Raw genomic sequence first — 18,865 nt, forward strand, 5'->3', positions numbered from 1 at the left:
GGGGTATATCAGTGTTACAGTGAGGGGTGTCTGGTTTTTCAGTGTTACAGTGAGGTGTGTGGGGTATATCAGTGTTACAGTGAGGGGTGTGGGGTATATCGGTATTGCAGTGAGGGATGTGGGGTATATCAGTGTTACAGTGAGGGGTGTGGGCAATATTGGTGTTACAGAGAGGGGTATGGGGTGTCTATCGGTGTTACAGAGAGAGGTGTAGGGTATATCAGTGTTACAGTGAGGGGTATGGGCTATATTGGTGTTACAGAGAGAGGTGTGGGGTATATCAGTGTTACAGTGAGGGGTGTGGGATATATCAGTGTAACAGTGAGGGGTGTGGGGTATATCAGTGTTACAGTGAGGGGTGTGGGCTATATTGGTGTTACAGAGAGGAGTGTGGGGTATATCCGTGTTACAGTGAGGGGTGTGGGGTATATCGGTGTTACAGTGAGGGGTGTGGGGTATATCAGTGTTACAGTGAGGGGTGTGGGTTATATTGGTGTTACAGAGAGGGGTGTGGCTTATATCAGTGTTACAGTGAGGGGTGTGGGGTATATCAGTGTTACAGTGAGGGGTGTGGGGTATATCAGTGTTACAGTGAGGGGTGTGGGCTATATTGGTGTTACAGAGAGGGGTGTGGGGTATATCAGTGTTACAGTGAGGGGTGCGGGCTATATTGGTGTTACAGAGAGGGGTGTGGGGTGTCTATCGGTGTTACAGAGAGAGGTGTCGGGTATATCAGTGTTACAGTGAGGGGTATGGGCTATATTGGTTTTACAGAGACGGTTGTGGGGTATATCAGTGTTACAGTGAGGGGTGTGGGATATATCAGTGTAACAGTGAGGGGTGTGGGGTATATCAGTGTTACAGTGAGGGGTGTGGGCTATATTGGTGTTACAGAGAGGGGTGTGGGGTATATCAGTGTTTCAGTGAGGGGTGTGGGGTATATCGGTGTTACAGTGAGGTGTGTGGGGTATATCAGTGTTACAGTGAGGGGTGTGGGGTATATCAGTGTTACAGTGAGGAGTGTGGGTTATATTGGTGTTACAGAGAGGGGTGTGGGGTATATCAGTGTTACAGTGAGGGGTGTGGGGTATATCAGTGTTACAGTAAGGGGTGTGGGATATATCAGTGTTACAGTGAGGGGTGTGGGGTATATCCGTGTTACAGTGAGGGGTGTGGTGTATATCAGTGTTACAGTGAGGGTTGTGGGGTGTATCAGTGTTACAGTGAGGGGTGTGGGGTACATCAGAGTTTTACAGTGAGGGGTGTGGGGTATATCAGTGTTACAGTGAGGTGTGTGGGGTATATCAGTGTGTTACAGTCAGGGGTGTGGGGTATACCGATGTGTTACAGTCAGGGGTGTGGGGTATATCGGTGTGTTACATTGAGGGGCGTGGGTATATCAATGTTACACTGAGGGGTGTGGGGTATATCGGTGTTACAGTGAGGGGTGTGGGGTATATCAGTGTGTTACAGTGAGGGGTGTGGGATATATCAGTGTTACAGTGAGGGGTGCGGGGCATATCAGTGCTACAGTGAGGGTTGTGGGGTATATCAGTGTTACAGTGAGTGGTGTGGGGTATATCAGTGTTACAGTGAGTGGTGTGGGGTATATCAGTGTTGCAGCGAGGGGTGTGGGGTATATCGGTGTTACAGTGAGGGGTGTGGGGTATATCAGTGTTACAGTGAGGGGTGTGGGGTATATCGGTGTTACAGTGAGGGGTGTGGGGTATATCAGTGTTACAGTGAGGGGTGTGGGATATATCAGTGTTACAGTGAGGGGTGTGGGGTATATCAGTGTTACCGTGAGGGGTGTGGGGTATATCAGTGTTACAGTGAGGAATGTGGGGTACATAGTGTTACAGTGAGGGGTGAGGGCTATATCAGTGTTACAGTGAGGGGTTTGGGGTAAATCAGTGTTACAGTGAGGGGTGTGGGGTATATCACTATAACCGTGAGGTGTGTGGGTTATATCTATGTTACAGTGAGTGGTGTGGGGTATATCAGTGTTACAGTGAGCAGTGTGGGGTATATCAGTGTTTCAGTGAACGGTGAGAGTTTATCACTGTTACAGTGAGGGGTTTGAGGTATATCAGTGTTACAGTGAGGGGTTTGGGGTAAATCAGTGTTACAGTGAGGGGTGTGGGGTATATCAGTGTTACAGTGAGGGGTGTGGGGTGTATCAGTGTTACAGTGAGGGGTTTGGGGTAAATCAGTGTTACAGTGAGGGGTGTGGGGTATATCACTATAACTGTGAGGTGTGTGGGGTATATCTATGTTACAGTGAGCAATGTGGGGTATATCAGTGTTACAGTGAGGGAGTGGGGTATGTCAGTGTTACAGTGAGGGGTGTGGGGTGTATCAGTGTTACAGTGAGGGGTATGGGGTATATCAGTGTTACAGTGAGCGGTGTGGGATATATCAGTGTTACAGTGAGTGGTGTGGGGTATATCAGTGTTACAGTGAGTGGTGTGGGGTACATCAGTGTTACAGTGAATGGTGTGGGGTATATCGGTGTTTCAGTGTGGGGTGTGGGGCAGATCAGTGTTACAGTGAGGGGTGTGGGGTTATTCGGTGTTACAGTGAGGGGTCTGGGGTATATCAGTGTTACATTGAGTGGTGTGGGCTATATTGGTGTTACAGAGATTGGTGCGGGGTATATCAGTGTTACAGTGAGGGGTGTGGGGTATATCATGTGTTACAGTGAGTGGTGTGGGGTATATCAGTGTTACAGTGAGGGCTGTGGGGTATATCAGTGTTACAGTGAGTGGTGTGAGGTATATTGGTGTTACAGTGAGGGGTGTGGGGTATATCGGTGTTACAGTGAGTGGTGTGGGGTACATCAGTGTTACAGTGAGTGGTGTGGGGTATATCGGTGTTTCAGTGTGGGGTGTGGGGTAGATCAGTGTTACAGTGAGGGGTGTGGGGTATATTGGTGTTGCAGTGAGTGGTGTGGGGTATATCAGTGTTACAGTGAGGGGTGTGGGGTATATCAGTGTTACAGTGAGTGGTGTGGGGTATATCAGTGTTACAGTGAGTGGTGTGGCGTATATCAGTGTTTCAGTGAGGGGTGTGGGGTATATCAGTGTTACAGTGAGGGGTGTGGGGTATATCAGTGTTTCAGTGAGTGGTGTGGGGTATATCAGTGTTACAGTGAGTGGTGTGGGGTATATATATCAGTGTTTCAGTGAGGGGTGTGGGGTATATCAGTGTTACAGTGAGTGGTGTGGGGTATATCAGTGTTACAGTGACGGGTGTGGGGTATATCAGTGTTACAGTGAGGTGTGTGGGGTATATCACTGTTACAGTGAGTGGTGTGGGGTATATCAGTGTTTCAGTGAGGGGTGTGGGGTATATCAGTGTTACAGTGAGGGGTGTCTGGTATATCAGTGTTACAGTGAGGTGTGTGGGGTATATCAGTGTTACAGTGAGGGGTGTGGGGTATATCGGTGTTACAGTGAGGGGTGTGGGCAATATTGGTGTTACAGAGAGGGGTGTGGGGTGTCTATCGGTGTTACAGAGAGAGGTGTGGGGTATATCAGTGTTACAGTGAGGGGTGTGGGCTATATTGGTGTTACAGAGAGGGGTTTGGGGTATATCAGTGTTACAGTGAGGGGTGTGGGATATATCAGTGTAACAGTGAGGGGTGTGGGGTATATCAGTGTTACAGTGAGGGGTGTGGGCTATATTGGTGTTACAGAGAGGAGTGTGGGGTATATCAGTGTTACAGTGAGGGGTGTGGGGTATATCGGTGTTACAGTGAGGGGTGTGGGGTATATCAGTGTTACAGTGAGTGGTGTGGGGTATATCAGTGTTACAGTGAGGAGTGTGGGTTATATTGGTGTTACAGAGAGGGGTGTGGCGTATATCAGTGTTACAGTGAGGGGTGTGGGGTATATCGGTGTTACAGTGAGGGGTGCGGGCTATATTGGTGTTACAGAGAGGGGTGTGGGGTGTCTATCGGTGTTACAGAGAGAGGTGTGGGTTATATCAGTGTTACAGTGAGGGGTATGGGCTATATTGGTGTTACAGAGAGGGTTGTGGGGTATATCAGTGTTACAGTGAGGGGTGTGAGATATATCAGTGTAACAGTGAGGGGTGTGGGGTATATCAGTGTTACAGTGAGGGGTGTGGGCTATATTGGTGTTACAGAGAGGGGTGTGGGGTATATCAGTGTTACAGTGAGGGGTGTGGGGTATATCGGTGTTACAGTGAAGGGTGTGGGGTATATCAGTGTTACAGTGAGGGGTGTGGGGTATATCAGTGTTACAGTGAGCGGTGTAGGGTATATTGGTGTTACAGTGAGGGTTGTGGGGTATATCGGTGTTACAGTGAGGGGTGTGGGGTATATCAGTGTTACGGTGAGGGTTGTGGGGTATATCAGTGTTACAGTGAGGGGTGTGGAGTATATCGGTGTTACAGTGAGGGGTGTGGAGTATATCGGTGTTACAGTGAGGGGTGTGGGGTATATCAGTGTTACAGTGAGGGGTGTGGGGTATATCAGTGCTACAGTGAGGCTTGTGGGGTATATCGGTGTTACAATGAGGGGTGTGGGGTATATCAGTGTTACAATGAGGGGTGTGGGGTATATCGGTGTTACAGTGAGGGGTGTGGGGTTTATCGGTGTTACATTGAGGGGTGTGGGGTATATCGGTGTTACAGTGATGGTTGTGGTGTATATCGGTGTTACAGTGAGGGGTGTGGGGTATATCGGTGTTACAGTGAGGGGTGTGGGGTATATCGGTGTTACAGTGAGGGGTGTGTGGTATATCGGTGTTACAGTGAGGGGTGTGGGGTATATCGGTGTTACAGTGAGGGGTGTGGGGTATATCGGTGTTACAGTGTGGGGTGTGGGGTATATCGGTGTTACAGTGAGGGGTGTGGGGTATATCGGTGTTACAGTGAGGGGTGTGGGGTATATCAGTGTTACAGTGAGGGGTGTGGGGTATATCGGTGTTACAGTGTGGGGTGTGGGCTATATCGGTGTTACAGTGAGGGGTGTGGGCTATATCGGTGTTACAGTGAGGGGTGTGGAGTATATCAGTGTTACAATGAGGGGTGTGGGGTATATCGGTGTTACAGTGAGGGGTGTGGGGTGTATCGGTGTTACAGTGAGGGGTGTGGGGTATATCGGTGTTACAGTGAGGGGTGTGGGGTATATCAGCGTGTTACAGTGTGGGGTGTGGGGTATATCAGTGTTACAGTGTGGAGTGTGGGGTATATCGGTGTTTCAGTGAGGGGTGTGGGGTATATCGGTGTTACAGTGAGGGGTGTGGGGTATATCGGTGTTACAGTGAGGGGTGTGGGGTATATCAGTGTTACAGTGAGGGGTGTGGGGTATATCGGTGTTACAGTGAGGGGTGTGGGGTATATCGGTGTTTCAGTGAGGGGTGTGGGGTATATCGGTGTTTCAGTGAGGGGTGTGGGGTATATCGGTGTTTCAGTGAGGGGTGTGGGGTATATCGGTGTTACAGTGAGGGTGTGGGGTGTATCGTGTTACAGTGAGGGGTGTGGGGTATATCGGTGATACAGTGAGGGGTGTGGGGTATATCGGTGTAACAGTGAGGGGTGTGGGGTATATCGGTGTTATCGTGAGGGGTGTGGGGTATATCGGTGTTACAATGAGGGGTGTGGGGTTTATCGGTGTTACAGTGAGGGGTGTGGGGTATATCGGTGTTACAGTGAGGGGTGTGGGCTATATCGGCGTTACAGTGAGGGTTGTGGGGTATATCGGTGTTACAGTGAGGGGTGTGGGGTATATCGGTGTTACAGTGAGGGGTGTGGGGTATATCGGTGTTACAGTGAGGGGTGTGGGGTATATCGGTGTTACAGTGAGGGGTGTGGGGTATATCGGCGTTACAGTGTGGGGTGTGGGCTATATCGGTGTTACAGTGAGGGGTGTGGGGTATATCGGTGTTACAGTGTGGGGTGTGGGCTATATCGTTGTTACAGTGAGGGGTGTGGGGTATATCGGTGTTACAGTGAGTGGTGTGGGGTGTATCGGTGTTACAGTGTGGGGTGTGGGGTATATCGGTGTTACAGTGTGGGGTGTGGGCTATATCGGTGTTACAGTGAGGGGTGTGGGGTATATCGGTGTTACAGTGAGGGGTGTGGGGTATATCGGTGTTACAGTGAGGGGTGTGGGCTATATCGGTGTTACAGTGAGGGGTGTGGGGTATATCGGTGTTACAGTGAGGGGTGTGGGGTATATCGGTGTTACAGTGTGGGTTGTGGGGTATATCGGTGTTACAGTGAGGGATGTGGGGTATAACGGTGTTACAGTGAGGGGTGTGGGTGTATATCGGTGTTACAGTGAGGGGTGTAGGCTATATCGGTGTTACAGTGAGGGGTGTGGGGTATATCGGTGTTACAGTGAGGGGTGTGGTGTATATCGGTGTTACAGTGAGGGTTGTGGGCTATATCGGTGTTACAGTGAGGGGTGTGGGGTATATCGGTGTTACAGTGAGGGGTGTGGGGTATATCGGTGTTACAGTGAGGGGTGTGGGGTTTATCGGTGTTACAGTGAGGTGTGTGGGGCATATCGGTGTTACAGTGAGGGGTGTGGGGTATATCGGTGTTACAGTGAGGGGTGTGGGGTATATCGGTGTTACAGTGTGGGGTGTGGGGTATATCGGTGTTACAGTGTGGGGTGTGGGGTATATCGGTGTTACAGTGAGGGGTGTGGGGTATATCGGTGTTACAGTGAGGGGTGTGGGGTATATCGGTGTTACAGTGAGGGGTGTGGGGTATATCGGTGTTACAGTGTGGGGTGTGGGGTATATCGGTGTTACAGTGAGGGGTGTGGGGTATATCGGTGTTACAGTGAGTGGTGTGGGGTATATCGGTGTTACAGTGTGGGGTGTGGGGTATATCGGTGTTACAGTGTGGGGTGTGGGCTATATCGGTGTTACAGTGAGGGGTGTGGGGTATATCGGTGTTACAGTGAGGGGTGTGGGGTATATCGGTGTTACAGTGAGGGGTGTGGGCTATATCGGTGTTACAGTGAGGGGTGTGGGGTATATCGGTGTTACAGTGAGGGGTGTGGGGTATATCGGTGTTACAGTGTGGGTTGTGGGGTATATCGGTGTTACAATGAGGGATGTGGGGTATAACGGTGTTACAGTGAGGGGTGTGGGTGTATATCGGTGTTACAGTGAGGGGTGTAGGCTATATCGGTGTTACAGTGAGGGGTGTGGGGTATATCGGTGTTACAGTGAGGGGTGTGGTGTATATCGGTGTTACAGTGAGGGTTGTGGGCTATATCGGTGTTACAGTGAGGGGTGTGGGGTATATCGGTGTTACAGTGAGGGGTGTGGGGTATATCGGTGTTACAGTGAGGGGTGTGGGGTTTATCGGTGTTACAGTGAGGTGTGTGGGGTATATCGGTGTTACAGTGAGGGGTGTGGGGTATATCGGTGTTACAGTGAGGGGTGTGGGGTATATCGGTGTTACAGTGTGGGGTGTGGGCAATATCGGTGTTACAGTGAGGGGTGTGGGGTATATCGGTGTTACAGTGAGGGGTGTGGGGTATATCGGTGTTACAGTGTGGGGTGTGGGGTATATCGGTGTTACAGTGAGGGGTGTGGGGTATATCGGTGTTACAGTGAGTGGTGTGGGGTATATCGGTGTTACAGTGAGGGGTGTGGAGTATATCAGTGTTACAATGAGGGGTGTGGGGTATATCGGTGTTACAGTGAGGGGTGTGGGGTGTATCGGTGTTACAGTGAGGGGTGTGGGGTATATCGGTGTTACAGTGAGGGGTGTGGGGTATATCGGTGTTACAGTGTGGGGTGTGGGGTATATCGGTGTTACAGTGTGGGGTGTGGGGTATATCGGTGTTACAGTGAGGGGTGTGGGGTATATCGGTGTTACAGTGAGGAGTGTGGGGTATATCGGTGTTACAGTGAGGGGTGTGGGGTATATCGGTGTTACAGTGTGGGGTGTGGGGTATATCGGTGTTACAGTGAGGGGTGTGGGGTATATCGGTGTTACAGTGCGTGGTGTGGGGTATATCGGTGTTACAGTGTGGGGTGTGGGGTATATCGGTGTTACAGTGTGGGGTGTGGGCTATATCGGTGTTACAGTGAGGGGTGTGGGGTATATCGGTGTTACAGTGAGGGGTGTGGGGTATATCGGTGTTACAGTGAGGGGTGTGGGCTATATCGGTGTTACAGTGAGGGGTGTGGGGTATATCGGTGTTACAGTGAGGGGTGTGGGGTATATCGGTGTTACAGTGTGGGTTGTGGGGTATATCGGTGTTACAATGAGGGATGAGGGGTATAACGGTGTTACAGTGAGGGGTGTGGGTGTATATCGGTGTTACAGTGAGGGGTGTAGGCTATATCGGTGTTACAGTGAGGGGTGTGGGGTATATCGGTGTTACAGTGAGGGGTGTGGTGTATATCGGTGTTACAGTGAGGTTTGTGGGCTATATCGGTGTTACAGTGAGGGGTGTGGGGTATATCGGTGTTACAGTGAGGGGTGTGGGGTATATCGGTGTTACAGTGAGGGGTGTGGGGTTTATCGGTGTTACAGTGAGGTGTGTGGGGTATATCGGTGTTACAGTGAGGGGTGTGGGGTATATCGGTGTTACAGTGAGGGGTGTGGGGTATATCGGTGTTACAGTGTGGGGTGTGGGCAATATCGGTGTTACAGTGAGGGGTGTGGGGTATATCGGTGTTACAGTGAGGGGTGTGGGGTATATCGGTGTTACAGTGTGGGGTGTGGGGTATATCGGTGTTACAGTGAGGGGTGTGGGGTATATCGGTGTTACAGTGAGTGGTGTGGGGTATATCGGTGTTACAGTGAGGGGTGTGGAGTATATCAGTGTTACAATGAGGGGTGTGGGGTATATCGGTGTTACAGTGAGGGGTGTGGGGTGTATCGGTGTTACAGTGAGGGGTGTGGGGTATATCGGTGTTACAGTGAGGGGTGTGGGGTATATCAGCGTGTTACAGTGTGGGGTGTGGGGTATATCGGTGTTGCAGTGAGGGGTGTGGGGTATATCGGTGTTTCAGTGAGGGGTGTGGGGTATATCGGTGTTACAGTGAGGGGTGTGGGGTATATCGGTGTTGCAGTGAGGGTGTGGGGTGTATCGTGTTACAGTGAGGGGTGTGGGGTATATCGGTGATACAGTGAGGGGTGTGGGGTATATCGGTGTTACAGTGAGGGGTGTGGGGTATATCGGTGTTACAGTGAGGGGTGTGGGCTATATCGGTGTTACAGTGTGGGGTGTGGGCTATATCGGTGTTACAGTGTGGGGTGTGGGGTATATTGGTGTTACAGTGTGAGGTGCGGGGTATATCGTTGTTACAGTGAGGGGTGTGGGGTATATCGGTGTTACAGTGAGGGGTGTGGGGTATATCGGTGTTACAGTGTGGGGTGTGGGCTATATCGGTGTTACAGTGTGGGGTGTGGGGTATATCGGTGTTACAGTGAGGGGTGTGGGGTATATCGGTGTTACAGTGAGGGGTGTGGGTTATATCGGTGTTACAGTGAGGGGTGTGGGATATATCGGTGTTACAGTGTGGAATGTGGGGTATATCGGTGTTACAGTGAGGGGTGTGGGGTATATCGGTGTTACAGTGAGGGGTGTGGGGTATATCAGTATTACAGTGAGGTGTGTGGGGTTTTTTCGGTGTTACAGTGTGGGGTGTGGCCTATATCGTTGTTACAGTGAGGGGTGTGGGGTATATCGTTGTTACAGTGTGTGGTGTGGGGTGTATCGGTGTTACAGTGAGAATTGTGGGTTATATCGGTGTTACAGTGAGGGGTGTGGGGTATATCGGTGTTACAGTGAGGGGTGTGGGGTATATCGGCGTTACAGTGAGGGGTGTGGGGTATATCGGTGTTACAGTGTGGGGTGTGGCCTATATCGTTGTTACAGTGAGGGGTGTGGGGTATATCGGTGTTACAGTGAGTGGTGTGGGGTATATCGGTGTTACAGTGTGGGGTGTGGGGTATATCGGTGTTACAGTGTGGGGTGTGGGCTATATCGGTGTTACAGTGAGGGGTGTGGGGTATATCGGTGTTACAGTGAGGGGTGTGGGGTATATCGGTGTTACAGTGAGGGGTGTGGGCTATATCGGTGTTACAGTGAGGGGTGTGGGGTATATCGGTGTTACAGTGAGGGGTGTGGGGTATATCGGTGTTACAGTGTGGGTTGTGGGGTATATCGGTGTTACAGTGAGGGGTGTGGGGTATATCAGTGTTACAATGAGGGGTGTGGTGTATATCGGTGTTACAGTGAGGGTTGTGGGCTATATCGGTGTTACAGTGAGGGGTGTGGGGTATATCAGTGTTACAATGAGGGGTGTGGGGTATATCAGTGTTACAATGAGGGGTGTGGTGTATATCGGTGTTACAGTGAGGGTTGTGGGCTATATCGGTGTTACAGTGAGGGGTGTGGGGTATATCAGTGTTACAATGAGGGGTGTGGTGTATATCGGTGTTACAGTGAGGGTTGTGGGCTATATCGGTGTTACAGTGAGGGGTGTGGGGTATATCAGTGTTACAATGAGGGGTGTGGGGTATATCGGTGTTACAGTGAGGGGTGTGGGGTGTATCGGTGTTACAGTGAGGGGTGTGGGGTATATCGGTGTTACAGTGAGGGGTGTGGGGTATATCAGCGTGTTACAGTGTGGGGTGTGGGGTATATCAGTGTTACAGTGTGGAGTGTGGGGTATATCGGTGTTTCAGTGAGGGGTGTGGGGTATATCGGTGTTACAGTGAGGGGTGTGGGGTATATCGGTGTTACAGTGAGGGGTGTGGGGTATATCGGTGTTACAGTGAGGGGTGTGGGGTGTATCGGTGTTACAGTGAGGGGTGTGGGGTATATCGGTGTTACAGTGAGGGGTGTGGGGTATATCAGCGTGTTACAGTGTGGGGTGTGGGGTATATCAGTGTTACAGTGTGGAGTGTGGGGTATATCGGTGTTTCAGTGAGGGGTGTGGGGTATATCGGTGTTACAGTGAGGGGTGTGGGGTATATCGGTGTTACAGTGAGGGGTGTGGGGTATATCGGTGTTTCAGTGAGGGGTGTGGGGTATATCGGTGTTACAGTGAGGGGTGTGGGGTATATCGGTGTTACAGTGAGGGTGTGGGGTGTATCGTGTTACAGTGAGGGGTGTGGGGTATATCGGTGATACAGTGAGGGGTGTGGGGTATATCGGTGTTACAGTGAGGGGTGTGGGGTATATCGGTGTTACAGTGAGGGGTGTGGGCTATATCGGTGTTACAGTGTGGGGTGTGGGCTATATCGGTGTTACAGTGTGGGGTGTGGGGTATATTGGTGTTACAGTGTGAGGTGCGGGGTATATCGTTGTTACAGTGAGGGGTGTGGGGTATATCGGTGTTACAGTGAGGGGTGTGGGTTATATCGGTGTTACAGTGAGGGGTGTGGGATATATCGGTGTTACAGTGTGCAATGTGGGGTATATCGGTGTTACAGTGAGGGGTGTGGGGTATATCGGCGTTACAGTGAGGGGTGTGGGGTATATCGGTGTTACAGTGTGGGGTGTGGCCTATATCGTTGTTACAGTGAGGGGTGTGGGGTATATCGTTGTTACAGTGTGTGGTGTGGGGTGTATCGGTGTTACAGTGAGAATTGTGGGTTATATCGGTGTTACAGTGAGGGGTGTGGGGTATATCAGTGTTACAGTGAGGGGTGTGGGGTATATCGGTGTTACAGTGTGGGGTGTGGGCTATATCGGTGTTACAGTGAGGGGTGTGGTGTATATCGGTGTTACAGTGAGGGGTGTGGGGTATATCGGTGTTACAGTGAGGGGTGTGGGCTATATCGGTGTTACAGTGAGGGGTGTGGGGTATATCGGTGTTACAGTGAGGGGTGTGGGGTATATCGGTGTTACAGTGTGGGTTGTGGGGTATATCGGTGTTACAGTGAGGGATGTGGGGTATAACGGTGTTACAGTGAGGGGTGTGGGGGTATATCGGTGTTACAGTGAGGGGTGTAGTATTATCGGTGTTACAGTGAGGGGTGTGGGGTATATCGGTGTTACAGTGAGGGGTGTGGTGTATATCGGTGTTACAGTGAGGGTTGTGGGCTATATCGGTGTTACAGTGAGGGGTGTGGGGTATATCGGTGTTACAGTGAGGGGTGTGGGGTATATCGATGTTACAGTGAGGGGTGTGGGGTTTATCGGTGTTACAGTGAGGTGTGTGGGGTATATCGGTGTTACAGTGAGGGGTGTGGGGTATATCGGTGTTACAGTGAGGGGTGTGGGGTATATCGGTGTTACAGTGTGGGGTGTGGGCAATATCGGTGTTACAGTGAGGGGTGTGGGGTATATCGGTGTTACAGTGAGGGGTGTGGGGTATATCGGTGTTACAGTGTGGGGTGTGGGGTATATCGGTGTTACAGTGAGGGGTGTGGGGTATATCGGTGTTACAGTGAGTGGTGTGGGGTATATCGGTGTTACAGTGAGGGGTGTGGGTTATATCTGTGTTACAGTGAGGGGTGTGGGGTATATCGGTGTTACAGTGTGGGGTGTGGGCTATATCGGTGTTACAGTGAGGGGTGTGGGGTATATCGGTGTTACAGTGAGGGGTGTGGGGTATATCGGTGTTACAGTGTGGGGTGTGGGGTATATCGGTGTTACAGTGTGGGCTGTGGGGTATATCGGTGTTATAGTGAGGGGTGTGGGTTCTATCAGTGTTACAGTGTGGGGTGTGGGCTATATCGGTGTTACAGTGAGGGGTGTGGTGTATATCGGTGTTACAGTGAGGGGTGTGGGGTATATCGGTGTTACAGTGAGGGGTGTGGGCTATATCGGTGTTACAGTGAGGGGTGTGGGGTATATCGGTTTTACAGTGAGGGGTGTGGGGTATATCAGTGTTACTGTGAGGGGTATTTGGTATATCGGTGTTACAGTGAGGGGTGTGGGGTATATCGGTGTTACAGTGTGGGGTGTGGGCTATATCGGTGTTACAGTGTGGGGTGTGGGGTATATCGGTGTTACAGTGAGGGGTGTGGGGTATATCAGTGTTACAGTGAGGGGTGTGGTGTATATCGGTGTTACAGTGAGGGGTGTGGGGTATATCAGTGTTACAGTGAGGGGTGTGGGGTATATCGGTGTTACAGTGAGGGGTGTGTGGTGTATCGTGTTACAGTGTGGGGTGTGGGCTATATCGGTGTTACAGTGAGGGGTGTGGGGTATATCGGTGTTACAGTGAGGGGTGTGGGGTGTATCGGTGTTACAGTGAGGGGTGTGGGGTGTATCGTGTTACAGTGTGGGGTGTGGGGTATATCGGTGTTACAGTGAGGGGTGTGGGGTATATCGGTGTTACAGTGTGGGGTGTGGGGTATATCAGTGTTACAGTGTGGGGTGTGGGGTATATCAGTGTTACAGTGAGGGGTGTGGGGTATATCGGTGTTACAGTGAGTGGTGTGGGGTATATCGGTGTTACAGTGAGGGGTGTGGGGTCTATCAGTGTTACAGTGAGGGGTGTGGGGTATATCAGTGTTACAGTGAGGGGTGTGGGGTATATCAGTGTTACAGTGAGGGGTGTGGGGTATATCGATGTTACATTGAGGGGTGTGGGGTGTATCGGTGTTACAGTGAGGGGTGTGGGGTATATCGGTGTTACAGTGAGGGGTGTGGGGTATATCGGTGTTACAGTGAGGGGTGTGGGGTATATCAGTGTTACTGTGTGGGGTGCGGGGTATATCGCTGTTACAGTGAGGGGTGTGGGGTATATCGGTGTTACAGTGTGGGCTGTGGGGTATATCGGTGTTATAGTGAGGGGTGTGGGTTCTATCAGTGTTACAGTGAGGGGTGTGGGGTATATTGGTGTTACAGTAAGGGGTGTGCGGTATATCGGTGTTACAATGTGGGTTGTGGGCTATATCGGTGTTACAGTGAGGGGTGTGGGGTATATCGGTGTTACAGTGTGGGGTGTGCGGTATATCGGTTTTACAGTGAGGGGTGTGGGGTATATCAGTGTTACTGTGAGGGGTATTTGGTATATCGGTGTTACAGTGAGGGGTGTGGGGTATATCGGTGTTACAGTGTGGGGTGTGGGCTATATCGGTGTTACAGTGTGGGGTGTGGGGTATATCGGTGTTACAGTGAGGGGTGTGGGGTATATCAGTGTTACAGTGAGGGGTGTGGTGTATATCGGTGTTACAGTGAGGGGTGTGGGGTATATCAGTGTTACAGTGAGGGGTGTGGGGTATATCAGTGTTACAGTGAGGGGTGTGTGGTGTATCGTGTTACAGTGTGGGGTGTGGGCTATATCGGTGTTACAGTGAGGGGTGTGGGGTATATCGGTGTTACAGTGAGGGGTGTGGGGTGTATCGGTGTTACAGTGAGGGGTGTGGGGTATATCGGTGTTACAGTGTGGGGTGTGGGGTATATCAGTGTTACAGTGAGGGGTGTGGGGTATATCGGTGTTACAGTGAGGGGTGTGGGGTATATCGGTGTTACAGTGAGGGGTGTGGGGTCTATCAGTGTTACAGTGAGGGGTGTGGGGTATATCAGTGTTACAGTGAGGGGTGTGGGGTGTATCGGTGTTACAGTGAGGGGTGTGGGGTATATCGGTGTTACAGTGAGGGGTGTGGGGTATATCGGTGTTACAGTGAGGGGTGTGGGGTATATCAGTGTTACAGTGAGGGGTGTGGGGTGTATCGGTGTTACAGTGAGGGGTGTGGGGTCTATCAGTGTTACAGTGAGGGGTGTTTGTGCATTGACCCAGTAGGAGTGCTCGAGCTGAGGGAGGCGCGGAATTGCTAACGTTACGTGACAGCTCTCTACCAACCTCACCACCAACAGTTGGCACGAGCAGGAAGCGATTCTCAGCCGTCAGCAGCCAGCTACGACAGCCCGACACGCACTCTGGGAAAGACTTCGTCAAATGAGCCGTGCATGTGCGCACGTCAGTAATTCTATCTGCGGCTAATTCTCCAGACCGTGGCTGCAAGCTTTCACATCTCCTTCACTCGCTGCCTCTCCCGCACGCCAATTGGTTTGAAGGGAATGAGCGTCGTGCTCTGGCGATGCCTGTTTGCCTCCTGCCCGTGTCTGCCTCTCCCGAAGAGCGGGGTGTTGGGGGTTTGACAGCTGGTCCCTAGCGATCCCGAGATCCGCCGTTTATCAGGCAAAGGAACAGGCTCCTGTTCGAGAGTCTCCCCTTGTCCAGCGAGGGTCCGTGTGTCCGGCTAGTTTGTGCGCAGACACGGAGATTGAAGTGAGGGGACACACACTCACACACACACTCCATCACTCACACTCACACACTCTCACACATTCACTCACACACACTCTCTCTCATTCTCTCTCACACTCTCTGACTCTCTCTCTCACTCTCTCACCCTCTCACTCATGCTCTCGCTCACTCTCTCATCCTCTCACACTCTCTCTCTCACTCTCTCACCCTCTCACTCATGCTCTCGCTCACTCTCTCATCCTCTCACACTCTCTCTCTCACTCTCTCACCCTCTCACTCATGCTCTCGCTCACTCTCTCATCCTCTCACACTCTCTCTCTCACTCTCTCTCACTCGCTCACTCTCTCTTGTTCTCTCACACACTCTCTCTCTCACTCTCTCTCACTCTCTCTCTCTCTCCCTTTCACTTTCTCACTCTCTCACTCTCTCTCACTCTCTCACTCCTTCGCTCACTCTCTCTCTCTCTCACTCTCTCTCTCTCTCTCTCTCCCACTGCCCCCCCTCTATCTCTCTGTCTCTGTCTCTCTTTCACACTCTCATTCTCTCTCACTCTCTCATTCTCTCTCACTCTCTCTGACTCTCTCTCTCACTCGCTCACACACTCTCTCTCTCACTCACTCTCTCACATTCACTCTCTCTCACTCTCTCTCACTCTCTCACACACTCTCTCTCGCTCTCTCACACACACTCTCTCTCACTCACTCTCTCACACTCACTCGCTCACCCTCTCTCTCTCACTCACGCTCTCTCTCACTCTCTCACTCCCTCTCACTCTCTCATTCTCACACTCTATCTCTCACTCACTCTCTCACTCTCTCTCTCTTTCTCACTTTCTCACTCTCACACTCTCTCACTCTCTCTCACTCTCTCACTGCTTTGCTCACCCTCTCTCTCTCACTCACGCGCTCTCTCACTCTCTCACTCTCTCTCACTCTCTCATTCTCACACTCTTTCTCTCATTCACTCTCTCACTCTCTCTCTCACTCTGTACTCTCTCTCTCTCTCACTCCCTCTCTCTCTCTCTCACTCACTCTCTCACTCTCTCTCCCTCTCTCTCACTCCCTCTCTCTCACTCTCTCTCACTCCCTCTCTCACTCTCTCTCTCAGTCTCTCTCACTCTCACTCTCTGTCAATCTCTCTCACTCTATCCAACTCTCTCTCCCACCCTCTCACTCTCTCACTCTCTCTCACTCTCTCCCACTCTCTCTCACTCTCACTCTCTCATCGTCTCTCTCTCACTCTCTCACTCTCTCACTCCCTCTCTTTCACTCTCTCTCACTCTCACTCTCTCTCTCTCTCTCTCTCTCTCACTCCCTCTCTCTCACTCTCTCTCACTCTCTCACTCCCTCTCTCTCTCTCTCTCTCGCTCACTCTCTCTCTCACTCCCTCTCTCTCTCTCACACTCACTCTCTCACTCTCTCACTCCCTCTCTCTCTCTCACTCCCTCTCTCTCACTCTCTCTCTCTCTCTCTCTCACACCTCAATTAATAAAGACTTGCATTTCTATAGCACCTTTCACGACCACCGGACGCCCCAAAGCGCTTTACAGCCAATGAAACACTTTTTTGGAATGCTGTCGTAATATGGGAAACGCGGCAGCCTATTTGCGCACAGCAAGCTCCCACACACAGCGATGTGATAATGACCCGGATCATCTGTTTTAGTGATGTTGGTTGAGGGATAAATATTGGGCCCAGGACACCGGGGAGAACTCCCCCTGCTCTTCTTCCAATAGTGGCCCCGGGATCTTTTACATCCACCCGAGAGGGCAGACGGGGCCTCGGTTTAACGTCTCATCCGAAAGACGGCACCTCCGACAGTGCAGCGCTCCCTCAGTACAGCCCCTCCGACAGTGCGGTGCTCCCTCAGTACTGCCCCTCCGACAGTGCGGCGCTCCCTCAGTACTGCCCCTCTGACAGTGCGGCACTCCCTCAGTGCTGCCCCTCCGACAGTGCGGCGCTCCCTCAGTACCGCCCCTCCGACAGTGCGGCACTCCCTCAGTACTGCCCCTCCGACAGTGCGGCGCTCCCTCAGTACTGCCCCTCCGACAGTGCGGCACTCCCTCAGTACCACCCCTCCGACAGTGCGGCACTCCCTCAGTACCGCCCCTCCGACTGTGTGGCACTCCCTCAGTACCGACCCTCCGACAGTGCCGCACTCCCTCAGTACTGCCCCTCCGACAGTGCGGCACTCCCTCAGTACGGCCCCTCTGACAGTGCGGCACTCCCTCAGTACCGCCCCTCCGACAGTGCGGCGCTCCCTCAGTACAGCCCCTCTGACAGTGCGGCACTCCCTCAGTACCGCCCCTCCGACTGTGTGGCACTCCCTCAGTACCGCCCCTCCGACAGTGCGGTGCTCCCTCAGTACTGCCCCTCCGACAGTGCGGCACTCCCTCAGTACGGCCCCTCTGACAGTGCGGCACTCCCTCAGTACTGCCCCTCCGACAGTGCGGCACTCCCTCAGTACGGCCCCTCTGACAGTGCGGCACTCCCTCAGTACGGCCCCTCTGACAGTGCGGCACTCCCTCAGTACCGCCCCTCCGACAGTGCGGTGCTCCCTCAGTACAGCCCCTCTGACAGTGCGGCACTCCCTCAGTACCGCCCCTCCGACAGTGCGGCACTCCCTCAGCACCGCCCCTCCGACAGTGCGGCACTCCCTCAGCACCGCCCCTCCGACAGTGCGGCGCTCCCTCAGTACCGCCCCTCCGACAGTGCGGCACTCCCTCAGTACTGCCCCTCCGACAGTGCGGCGCTCCCTCAGTACCGCCCCTCCGACAGTGCGGCACTCCCTCAGTACTGCCCCTCCGACAGTGCGGCACTCCCTCAGTACCGCCTCTCCAACAGTGCGGCGCTCCCTCAGTACTGCCCCTCCGACAGTGCGGGGCTCCCTCAGTACTGCCCCTCCGACAGTGCGGCGCTCCCTCAGCACCGCCCCTCCGACAGTGCGGCGCTCCCTCAGCACCGCCCCTCCGACAAAGCGAGTAGCGATCGGAGGATTGTTAAAAGCTGCGCGTGAATCCCTCAATTTAAAAGCCGGTGCTGGGCCCTAGTCGCGGACAAGCAGTTGGGGCTCGGCGGCGATGCCTGCAGCAGTCCAATAGCCTGCCGACAGGCACTGCCGGGTCTTCGGGCCGCTCGGTGGCGGGGAGGGGGCGGGGGGCGGCGGAGGGGAGCGGGAGACGGCGAGCGCAGGCGAGATTCGGCGCGCGGTGCCAACACTCGCGTGTGGAACCGCTTGGCCTCCCGCGATAGACCCGAAGGGTTAAAATTCCTCCACTGCTAAAGAGCGTGCGGATGAGCCCAGGCTTGTTGGAGGAATGATGAGCATGTGAGGTGTCCCACACGCCCTGAGACAGCGTGATTAATGTCCTGGCAAGCTCAGGCACCGCCCCCTCCCCTCCACCCTCGCGCCCTGTGCGAGAATAATCGCTCGGGCCTGTCGCGGCATGGAGCCTGACTCAATTTCCGGCGGCTGCCTGTTTTCTGTCGGCTGACGAAAGCCCGCCCCGGTCAATTCGCCCCGTGACGCGCAGCTCGAGTATGGCCACACGTTAATCGGGATGACCCCATTTTAACGAGGGACTCCCTCCCCCATCAGGGACCCCCTTTAAAGAGGGACTCTCTCCCCCATCAGGGACCCCCTTTAAAGAGGGACTCTCTCCCCCTCAGGGACCCCATTTCGTTGCA

This window comes from Pristiophorus japonicus, chromosome 30 (assembly GCF_044704955.1).
Source record: "Pristiophorus japonicus isolate sPriJap1 chromosome 30, sPriJap1.hap1, whole genome shotgun sequence".
Lineage (NCBI taxonomy): Eukaryota > Metazoa > Chordata > Chondrichthyes > Pristiophoridae > Pristiophorus > Pristiophorus japonicus.